This window comes from Ambystoma mexicanum, chromosome 5q (genome assembly GCF_040938575.1).
Source record: "Ambystoma mexicanum isolate Mex_15411 chromosome 5q, UKY_AmexF1_1, whole genome shotgun sequence".
NCBI classification, from domain to species: domain Eukaryota; kingdom Metazoa; phylum Chordata; class Amphibia; order Caudata; family Ambystomatidae; genus Ambystoma; species Ambystoma mexicanum.
This window is the reverse complement of record NC_090933.1, coordinates 1,163,420,217-1,163,430,658: the sequence shown is the minus strand read 5'-3', so window position 1 is coordinate 1,163,430,658 and position 10,442 is coordinate 1,163,420,217. Positions and strand designations below refer to the sequence as shown.

At 41.1% G+C, this 10,442-nt stretch overlaps 1 protein-coding gene across 2 annotated transcripts in view; it reads right to left on the bottom strand.

The window, feature by feature from the left end:
* Positions 1 to 439: 439 nt before the first annotated feature.
* Positions 440 to 10,442, bottom strand: part of KHDRBS3 (KH RNA binding domain containing, signal transduction associated 3) — a 515,298-nt gene continuing 505,295 nt past the window's right edge. The window contains exon 11 of one of the 2 annotated variants that reach the window (XR_011278673.1): positions 440 to 1,258. The gene's annotated coding sequence lies outside the window, so the exon portion shown is untranslated. The remainder of the gene's footprint in view (positions 1,259 to 10,442) is intronic. The other variant, XR_011278672.1, reaches the window with a different exon arrangement.

Below are 10,442 nucleotides of genomic sequence, written 5' to 3'. Positions count from 1 at the left end.
ATGTGGTGAGTGCCATTGCCAACATCATCATGTGTAGTGACTATGCTATTTACTCTCACAATGGTACCTATGGAGAATGCCATTGTCAACATCATCATGTAAAGTGAATATGCTATTTCCTCCCACCATGGTACATTCGGTGAGTGTTATTGTAAACATCATCATGTACAGTGAATATGCTATTTTCTCCTGCCATTGTAGATATAGTGAGTGTCATTGTAAACATCATGTAGCGTGAATATGCGTCATGGCAGATACTGTGAGTGCCATAGTCAACATCATCATGTACAGTGAATATGCCATTCACTCCCACCATGACAAAAACGTGAGTGCCACTGCACCACCGTGGAACGAATAACACTTTCCTCTACTCAGGTCCATCAAGTCAAAAGAATGAAAACCAATTAGGCACATAATAGCCAGCAGCACAACAGGTAAATAGGGAATACATGGCTTTATTTCTATGCAGTAAGATGAAAAGGGAACTCCATGCCTGGCACACATCTTCATAAGAACAAATGCTGTCAGATCGCGTGGAAACACTCTTTGACTTCCATTTCCCTGAAAACGGGTCATGCTGGATTTAATCATAGGAAAGCCCTCCTGGGATTCGTTAAATTAGGATCGCAGTAAGTCAGGAAGCGAGAGATACGAGACATGGAATATAATAACAGTCCGCCGGGAATACAGCTCCTGTGTCCTCTTATAAATCACCACAGAAAATAGAAACCTAATTTACACTCTCTGTTCTGTTAATAATCTGCCCTTGACTGCTCACTTTACAATTGTGTTTTTTCTCTTTCCAGGGTACATCTAGAAATAACTTTTCTTTCACAGTTTATTGGTCTAAATACAGATACAGTCCTGTCCTGTCCTGTGACTTTCAGAATTCATTACAGACAAATGCTTACATGGCTTATGTTTCTCTGCCTGTTATTTTATTACTTGTAGATAAAGATATAAGAAAATAAACATTTTGTATTATTTTGTATTGTAAAAAGGTGCATTCCCGTTATTTACAAATATGTGAAGAGATATTGCTTTTTTTTGTTACTTGAAAGATGCATGAAACTCAGAGCCGTAAAAGTAGACAGACAGGGCATACAATGTAATGGTTTGAATTTTAATATAGAATGCGTCTGGAATGCAAAAACAGATTTTTGTGTTGTGTTCATGTCTCATGAGCAGATTTCATAATTGTTTAGGCACATTGGTGAGGATATTCCGAAGCCGTCCATAATTAGCTTGACAGACGTCCCTGAAACAGAACAAAATAAAATTAATTCTACTACTTCTGGGGAGCAGTGATTCTCGCAGGGATTTTGCGTCATGCGCAATTCAATGCCAATCAATGCAAATTTATGGAAAACAATTCAGAATTGGAACTAATTGTTCAAAAAAAGTCTACTTGATAAGTGTTAAGATCGTGTTTAATCAACATGCAGGAGTATTTATGAGAGTAATCTCAATCATTTGAAAACAATGCATGCTGGTTAATTTTTAAAACATAGGGTTGGTATGGTGAGCATTTGGTTTCTAAAATCCAATCACATCCGTTCCTAAGTGAACACAAAACCAAATTATTTACAGCATGGCAGGAGGTGGAGAGTGCAGGATGGTGGGTTTATATACAACAAACAAAATACCACGATCCTTTGTACCAAAGCAACTCAATAACGAAAACAAACCTACCTGGCCCAGAAAATGCCCTATCACCCTGCTGTCATAACAAGGCAGTTGATAATGAACTCATTAAGGTGCAGCTCACTGTAGCCTGCCCCCGCATTTAGCAGGACGGCCGTTTCCCTGCATTTTTAAGGGGGGATGCAGAGACAGGGTATATTGTAAATGATATGTTAGGGTTAAAGTATTGGTCGATGCTGGCGAGTCGCGCTATGCCTCTATTGTATTTGTTGTGCAAAATAATTTGACCATCACAATTCAGTCTTACTAGATTTCATCTGTTAGTAGTTTATTTTGATACACAGATTGAACTTTCAATTATATTTAAGTATAGCCCCAGTCCTGCATGGCCAATAGTAGGTGTGGCCTCAGTAACGAGATTTAAAATTGGTGTCCATTGATATCTTTTTTCCGCATATTCCCAATAGTGTTAATAGAGTCGTAATGTGAATCTCAATGCCACTCACCATGTTGAGACCAACCTTATGCCAATGTGGTGCTTGTGCGTGAAATGGAAATATAAAACTCACCCTGTGTCAAGAAAGCTGTTTTCTTGGTCCCAACAGGTAAAACAAATGTGAATTTTATCTTTATAACTCGCTTGTTCTGTGTTGCCCATGGTGTGTTAACCATTTCCTTCTGTATGTAATGATTGTCTTGCTTACCAGTATTTAGCGTGCTATTTTCTCCAATTGATATGAATATACTTTGCTCTTAAATTGACTATGTCCTGAATCAAACAGAAGCTCTCGTAAATAGTTGTGCTGTTATATTTACCTTCCTTGTGAATAATAAGGATCTCTAAGAGTACGTTGGATGCAAGAACTCTTGTATGCAAGATGTATGCAAGTAAAAGTCCTTGTTATCCATAGTGGATCGACAGAATGGTCTTACCTCTGAAGTTCGCCTTGCTTGCTTCATATATACAGGCTTAATTCCCTTAAATATAAGTGGAAGTTCAATCTGTGTATCATATGTGACTAACAGTGGCTTTTTGCTCTTGTCTGTTTTCCTGCTGCTGTACGCCCATTCACATGTGCTATGACTTTGGGTCTGTAACCTAACAATCTTTTCACAAACAATTGTTTTGTTATGACAAATGTTCTCTTGTTTTGCGTACAGATATCAATTTTAATATCTATATGTGCATGTACAAAATCAATTGTGACATTGGAATATGTTGTTATGGTCAATACATCAGCCTTGAGGACGACTTAGGTCAAAACATGTGTCGGCTGATACTTGAAAATAAACTTCTAACAGATGAAATCTAATAAGTCTGAACTGTGATTGATCAAATTATTTTATCCAGCAAATACAATAGAGGCATTGCACGACTCGCCAGCACTGACCAACACTTTGATTCATTTCCTTGGGGCTTTTATGGGCATACCCTGTGATACTGGTGCCACAGCTTACAACCACACAGACTTAAGTGGCCATAGCACACTTCAAAGTGGTTATACCCATACACCTCTCAATTTCTTATATATTAGGGTTGTTGGCGGTTGGGTGCAGGGTCGTGGAAGACTGATATGGTTGCGTTTGCCCCCTAAAAAAATGCAGTTGAGAGGTGGGATCTGATGAACTGTACCAGATCCTTCAATTATCCTCTGCCTTGACATCAGAGTTGGGAGCTACAACATTCAAAAAAGGGAATAGTTGCTAATGGCTTTCTACATAAACTCTACACAACAGTACAATCACAGTGAAATCCTTTTGGATGGGGATGCAGATCAATTCTGGGCAGCGTATTTACCCAGAGTTGTTCCATTTCTGCATACTCTCAAGATGTTGGCATGTAGCATGTGTGAAACCTTTCCCCCAAATGCATCTTTAATTTAGTACTATTTTGGACTATGAACACCTCCTTACAAAGGGAGCCATTCTGTACTGTGCCTTCTTTTGCGGTCTAGAAAGGAGAACAAATATTCTGAATGATACATGGTAGCCTCACGTTCCCCTACAATCATCTAACTTGTGAGGTAAATGCAATATTTTAACATGTTATTTTTCAGAGGAGGTGATATAATGATGACATGTTCCATTTTTGTTGTGCACTGCACACAGTAAAAATATGCGTACTTAAAACATAGATGTAGTGATAGGTGAGAAAGGGATAATAGCCATTTTGATTTGACTACAGACAGTGGCGAAGGTTGCAGTGCTTGGCCTATTTTCTTCTCGCCGTCAGAATTAAGGAGTGGGTCGTAATATTAATTTTAGGTTTTTAAAACACTCTAACACTCTACTTTCCTTCAAAATGATTGCTTCATAGTGTGAGCAGGTGTTGGGGTGGGAAGAGGACATACACTGAATGTGCTTCAGGAAGTTGGGAACTAGAAGTCCAGATTGCCAGTTCATCATTCCATGTGCCCTAGGTGGATTTATACTTAAGTCGCTGTCGGACTGAACTGCATTGATCCTTATACAAACACAGGTTCAGGTCTAGGCCATCAACTAAAAGCAGCTGTGCATGAATTGATTTCTCTTTGTTTTTTAAGAAATGTATACTATTGCAAGATGCTTGTAGTTTTATTTATGTCATTGGTGTAACGCCCAAACCCAAAGGTATCACAGCGTTTGTCCAGGTAAGCAATTGGGCAGGAAGACATGAAGGCAGCAAACAGTAAGGCGTAACTAGAAGGGTGGTTAGTCATATTTGTTGAACAGCAAGTTTAGACAAGTTCTCTGAAAGTCAGATAGGCACATTCATTTCTGATGTTAGGAGGTAGCGAGTTCCAGAGTGAGGGAGCCGAAACCAGGAAGCTTGCGCCTCCCACTTTTTTGCTGTGCAATCTGGGAGTAGAAAGAGAGTCAGGTGGATGAACATCGTGAACAAACATGGCGTTTCGGAACAATAGTTGTTGAGATACAGCGGGACCTGTTTGTAGATGCATCTGTGTGGGAAAGTCAGAATCTTAAATTCAATGCATTCCCTTTCTTTTGTCATCAAAATATTAAGGCTGTAGAACAGGCACTATGAGTGGTAGGACATGTCTGATCATGTTGGCTACTTGTTTGTGTAAGCTCTGTGGGAATGCTTCTAGTCAGAGTATTAGAATAGTGTTTTTGCAGGAAGGTGTAATTGTTTACATATTTTCCTAACAATGTTGGGGTAAGTGAGGGTTCATGCTATTCATCGCTTTTGTTAAAGCAGCATGTGATATTACCCTTCATTGGCCCATTGCATCTTGACTAAAGCAGTAGTTTCATGGGTGCTGTCTTCTCTGGTAGAATAAGCCTACCAGAGAAATGTGTCAAGTGCCATGATCATGTTTCTATTGAGTGTTTTTCCCTTCTCTGTGACAACGTTGGCCCTCAATATGAGTTCGGTGGTATTCCGACAGGAAGTCCGCCAGAATACGGTGAAATGGAATTGCCGTTACTGCCACTTGGCCCGGTGGATTTACTGCCAGATTACAAGTGGTTGTCGGCAGAGATAGTCCTCATTTTTTGGAGTCCATTAAACTCCATGTGGATTCAAGGTAATTCCACAGATTTTTCAGCAGAACCTTGCATGATTTACTACCAGCATGATGCTGAAGGTAAATCCTCAACTCCAAGGCCAAATTCGGAATATGGCAGAACGGTTAAGGTGGTGGTAATTCCGCCACCATCACTTCTTTACCACTCAGCCATACTCGTAATGAGGGCATTTACCCGTAGCGCATTCATTATAGCGAATTAACCACTTCATTATATTACAAAGAGTCATTTTTGCTCTATTTGGTTTTTGCGAGGGACACTTTAGAGCTCCAGAATTTAATGATAGTTAGATGGTACTTCTGAGCAAGTGGCTGAATTCAACTAAAAGGAGCACACCCAAAAGATACTAGGATGGCTTGCATACCTGGATGCTTCAAGTAGGGTTCAGGTACTAGCCTTCCTTATTCTGAATTAGCACCCGGTTATAGGGCAATAGACAATCAAGATTTTGATTATCAGTGCTATTGTTAGTTTACTACCGATTCGTTTTACTTCTTTTAAATTCGTGCTACCTACTGTACAGGTTTTCTAATTCTAAATGGCATCTTTTATAAATTCATTTTTGGCATTTTCACACCCGATTATATAATTAGGTCTTCCTCCCCACAGGTTTACCTCTTACTGCAATCACCAGTGCTCTGGCACTGTTGGACTCCATCTCTCGACCATCCTTGCGGGGTCACTCTCTCTAGCATGTCATTTCAGAGGGATGGTAAGGCATAACTGACACGTGTCAGCGCATAGCCTGTTTTGCGTGGCGTCTGGTGCAAACCAAGCTGCTACTGTGTGTCCGTTTGATCCTTTTGCTGTAGCTTTACCCCAGAGGCTTCTTGGAATCCCCAACTATGGGCCCAATTCATTGCATTCTTTACACAGTTCAAAGTGACTTTGCACTGCTGAAAAGTGACTTTGCAATGCAGACACAAACCCTGATTCATGCAACTGTGCAAAGTGTATTTTTGCAGTGCAAAGTCTGCATCCAATCGGCTCTTGGAATGCTTTTCCACCTAGTGGGAGAACTACCAAATATAATTCAGGCTGGCCTAATCACTTAATGCCCAGAGAGTTAGCATGCGTCCTGCTCCAATTATTTAAAGCATGGAGAGGCGCCGGCATCTAGTTGGGCCTTGATTAATGCCCGTTCTGTTCCGTGTCATCACATCAACATCCATGATTTTACTATACAAACCCAGTTGGATTTCTTAGCAATTACTGAAATTTGGCTTAACGATCACACTGGACCTGTTTTATCAACACAGAACCGGCAAACTTTAAAATGCTTACGACTCATAGAAAGGAAAGGCCAAAGCCAATTTGAAGGCCTGAGTCAACATCTATAATACCACCTGTCTGAAGTTATCAACCCCACTGCGCCACTTGAAACTAGAATCATCAAAGCATTTAGGCAATACATTGTTCCCATCAGACCTTAGTGATCTTGGAAACTCGCTCCTTAATTTGGAACGCAAATGGAGAAAAGAAATCCATCTCAGATGACATGTAGATTTCTAGAAAGAGCTTGAATCCAATACAAAGCTGTTATTTAAGAAGCTTAAAGTAAATCATGCTGCGCAAATTGGCTGTGCCTCCTGCTCCTCTAAAGACATTTGCAGAATCCTAAATAGTTTTAGGAAACCCCTCATTCATCCTTCCCCTCCCTTACCTTTGGGTATCCCCTGGTGCAATAAAATGAAGACTTTCTTCAGGGAGAAGACACAGAATGTCAGAAATAAGATTAGTCCACACAGCCTGTGTCAGTATGTTATCTCTGACCAGTCTTTAGCTAAACTGACCACAAATGACCCCACTTTTGATTTTGAACGGCTTTTCCTGGAGGACACTACACACGTTTTGGCATCTTTAAAAACCCCAAAATTGCCCTAAGCACCCCTGCCTTCCTTGTGAAGGAATGGGTAGAACTGTTGCAACCTTTGATTAATACATGTATTAATGTCTCTTTTCCCTAAAGTAATGTCTTGGATGCCTAAAACAAGATTGGGTGACCCCCCTCTTGAAAAATCCTGGGTTTAACTCAGAAGAATATGCCCATTATTGCCCTATTACCAATGTAAAACAAAAGAGGTGATGGCTGGAAGGTTTATAATTAATCTTAACCTCGGGCATTGCTCTAGGCAACCCTCCAGAGCATAGTTCTTTGCCTGCCAAGCCATTACAAAAGTGGAAAGACCATATGCAAATCAGGCCTGGTCCCAGCCCAAAAGGGGCCGTCCAGCCCAAACTGTTTGGTCACATTCATTTTGCATGAGACCACAAGTATCCTCAAACATGTTTCGGCCTTGTTGGGTCGCATCAGTGAGGAGTAGCTTGGGTCTCTAGGCCCAGCACGCACAGGACCCACGTCTGGGCATACCCATCCCACTCGGGGTGACTACAGCAAACCAATAAATGTGATGGTTGCAAGGTTTATAATTAATCTTAACCTTTGGCATTGCTCTGGGAAAAGGCAGAAAACAAATGGGGCAGAGGCGTGCTCTCAAATTTCCGAAGTTCACAAAGTAGGTATTAAGGGCTTAGTTAAATTAATTCTAAGTGTGGTTTATGTGATCCTGAGTCAATCTTGACTACAAGATAAGAACGTGTATAACAAGAAGGAGAGGTCCACATGAGTCTGGGGACAAGTACAGCGCACACTGTTGGCTGACGGTGTCAGTATTGTGTAAATGAAGTAAATAGAATGTTTTGCTAAGCAAAACAGGTTTAATAAAACAAATCCTTAAATGTCAATCTTGACTCAACATAACTTGATTGAACCAGAGTCCTTTAAATCAGCATTACATAAATTAAACCAACAGTGATTAGTACACATTTATAAAGTGATCATCAGGAATAGATGAGTGAATGGACAAAGTCACATATACATATGAATAATACAGAGGTAAATAACACCACTGTCTCCTAAAAGGGGCATGGGGCACTGGCAATAATGAAGTACGGTGCTGCTCCTCATGTACATACTATGCGTTTCAGGAAAAAAGGGGCCCTTCATCAGGTATGGGACGTAGGATGATCTCTGCAAAAGAATAAATATACAAAATTGTATAAGGAATACATTAAATACATGTATTTCACTGACCTAAATGGTAATTAATGCATAAATGACTGACCTGTGTTTTTCAAAATCAAAGCCTAGTTGAAAGGTAAATATCGATAGGTAATATATGCCGGGCATGGGACTAGTCGCTCAAAAGAACCGCTGGACCCCAACAAAAGAGGTAATGACTGGAAGGTTTAGAATTCATCTTAACCTCTGGAATTGCTCTTGGCAACCCTCCAGACCGTCATTCTTCGCCCGCTAAACCATTATAAAAGGGGAAAGACCATATGCAAATCAGGCTTGGTACCACCCCATGCCCAGATTGGGTCCCATGATGGCTGCGCCATAGGGAACCAAGCTGCACCTCACCGAGGAGGTCCAACAAGGCGGAAACATGTCTGGGGTTGCTTGTATTTCCATGCAGAGGGGACCTGGCATAGCAATTCGGGCACGGCTGCTCCCATTGGTGGGAGTACCTGACTAATTTGCATATGGCTGGACCCCTTTTGCAATGGCACAGACGGGCTAATAAACGGTGGTGTGGAAGGCTGCCCAGAGCAATGATAGTGGTTCAGATTAATTTAAAACCTTCCACCCATCACATTTTTGGTTTTAGTTTGTCTCCCTATCACCAATGTGCCATTTGTCTTGAAAATGTTTGAACATGTCGCCAACCATCAATTTCAAGCTTATTTTGAAAAATTCTATTTGTTAGGCGACTTTCAGTCAGGGTTCCAACCAAGCAGAGTCGCAGAGAGATCCCTGATGAGTATTCAGGACTCATTGCTGCAAATCATGGACCCGGGCAGTGAGCGTTTTGATGCTCCTTGATCCCTCAGTGGCTTTCAATACCATCGACCATACTATTGTACTCCAGTGGGTCATGGGGGTCGATTGAGCATCAACCAATTCGGCCAAAAGTATTGACTCTTTTCTGGGTAACAGAATGTCACGTGTCACTATAAACAATCATATGTCTCAGAATGAACTAGTAGACTGTGGTATGTCCCAGGGATCCGGCATATCCACTATGCTGTTTAACAGCTATCTAAAAACCGCTTCATGACATCCTTGTGGATCATGAGGTTCAGATTCAGACCTATGCAGATCACATTCAGCTAGTATTCCAACTTGTTTCTGACCCAGCTAACGTATCCAGAATGTCTATGCCATCTTCAAACACTTGATGACAGAGAACTAGTTGGGGCTTAAGGGAGATAAGACTCAGATGTTGTTAGTGGACCCTCCCTCCGAACTGGCTAAGCCTCTTAACACCTAACCTTATCTCACTGTTGCTGGCATTGACATAAGAACGCAAACCCAAGTTGAAACATTAAGAGTGCTGATAGACTCCCCTCTTTCATCTATCTTTCATATAAATAAAGTCATCAATTCCTCTCATTTTCAATTGATGACTTTCAGACAGATGTGCCCACTCCTCTCAGAAAAACACTGGACACCATTGCATGTGCTATAGTCAATGCACATTTGGACTATTGCAATGCCTTATATGCAACGAAATTTGTGCTACAAAAATATCAAGTGATCCAGAATGCCACTGCTCGTATGTTGACGGGCTCTCTTAGTAGAGATGACAGTACTCCAATCTTTAAAAAAGCTACACTGGCTCCTGGTAAAATCCTAAAACAAGATTAAGCTCTTAACTACAGGCCATAAATGGTCGGCACCTCTTTACATCAAGAAGTACCTCAGATGGTTAACATACTCTAGGCCTTCAGGAGCAGTCTCTCGCTACATAGTGATTGTTGACTGCTTTCGACTTTCTATAGGTCTTGGTCGCTGTTGCACCATCATTTGTGCTAAACTATGGCACCTGCTCCCTATTGATATTCGGAATACGAGTCTGATGACTTTCAGGAAAAAGTAAAACAAAAAGTCTCTTTAAGTTATTTCAGCTCCATAGGGGAAAGAGTTTGATCAGTCCAGGGGGCTTAGATACCTTCTCGTTGTAGCATCGTTACCCATGGCTGCTGTTGGCATCACTTTAACCTGGATTTCTATCTTCGGTCAAGAAATAGAAGAACAGATGAAAGCGGGCTTACTCATGGTGAATTAGCCCACATTCCATCCTAAGGCCTTCATGTTTCTCCCTGTGTCCCAGCATTTTCACTTGCCCTGTTGCCCTTTGCCACCACTTCCCCTCGCCCGTCTTGACACCATATACTGGCCTCCGGTCCGAATTATTTGTGATGCA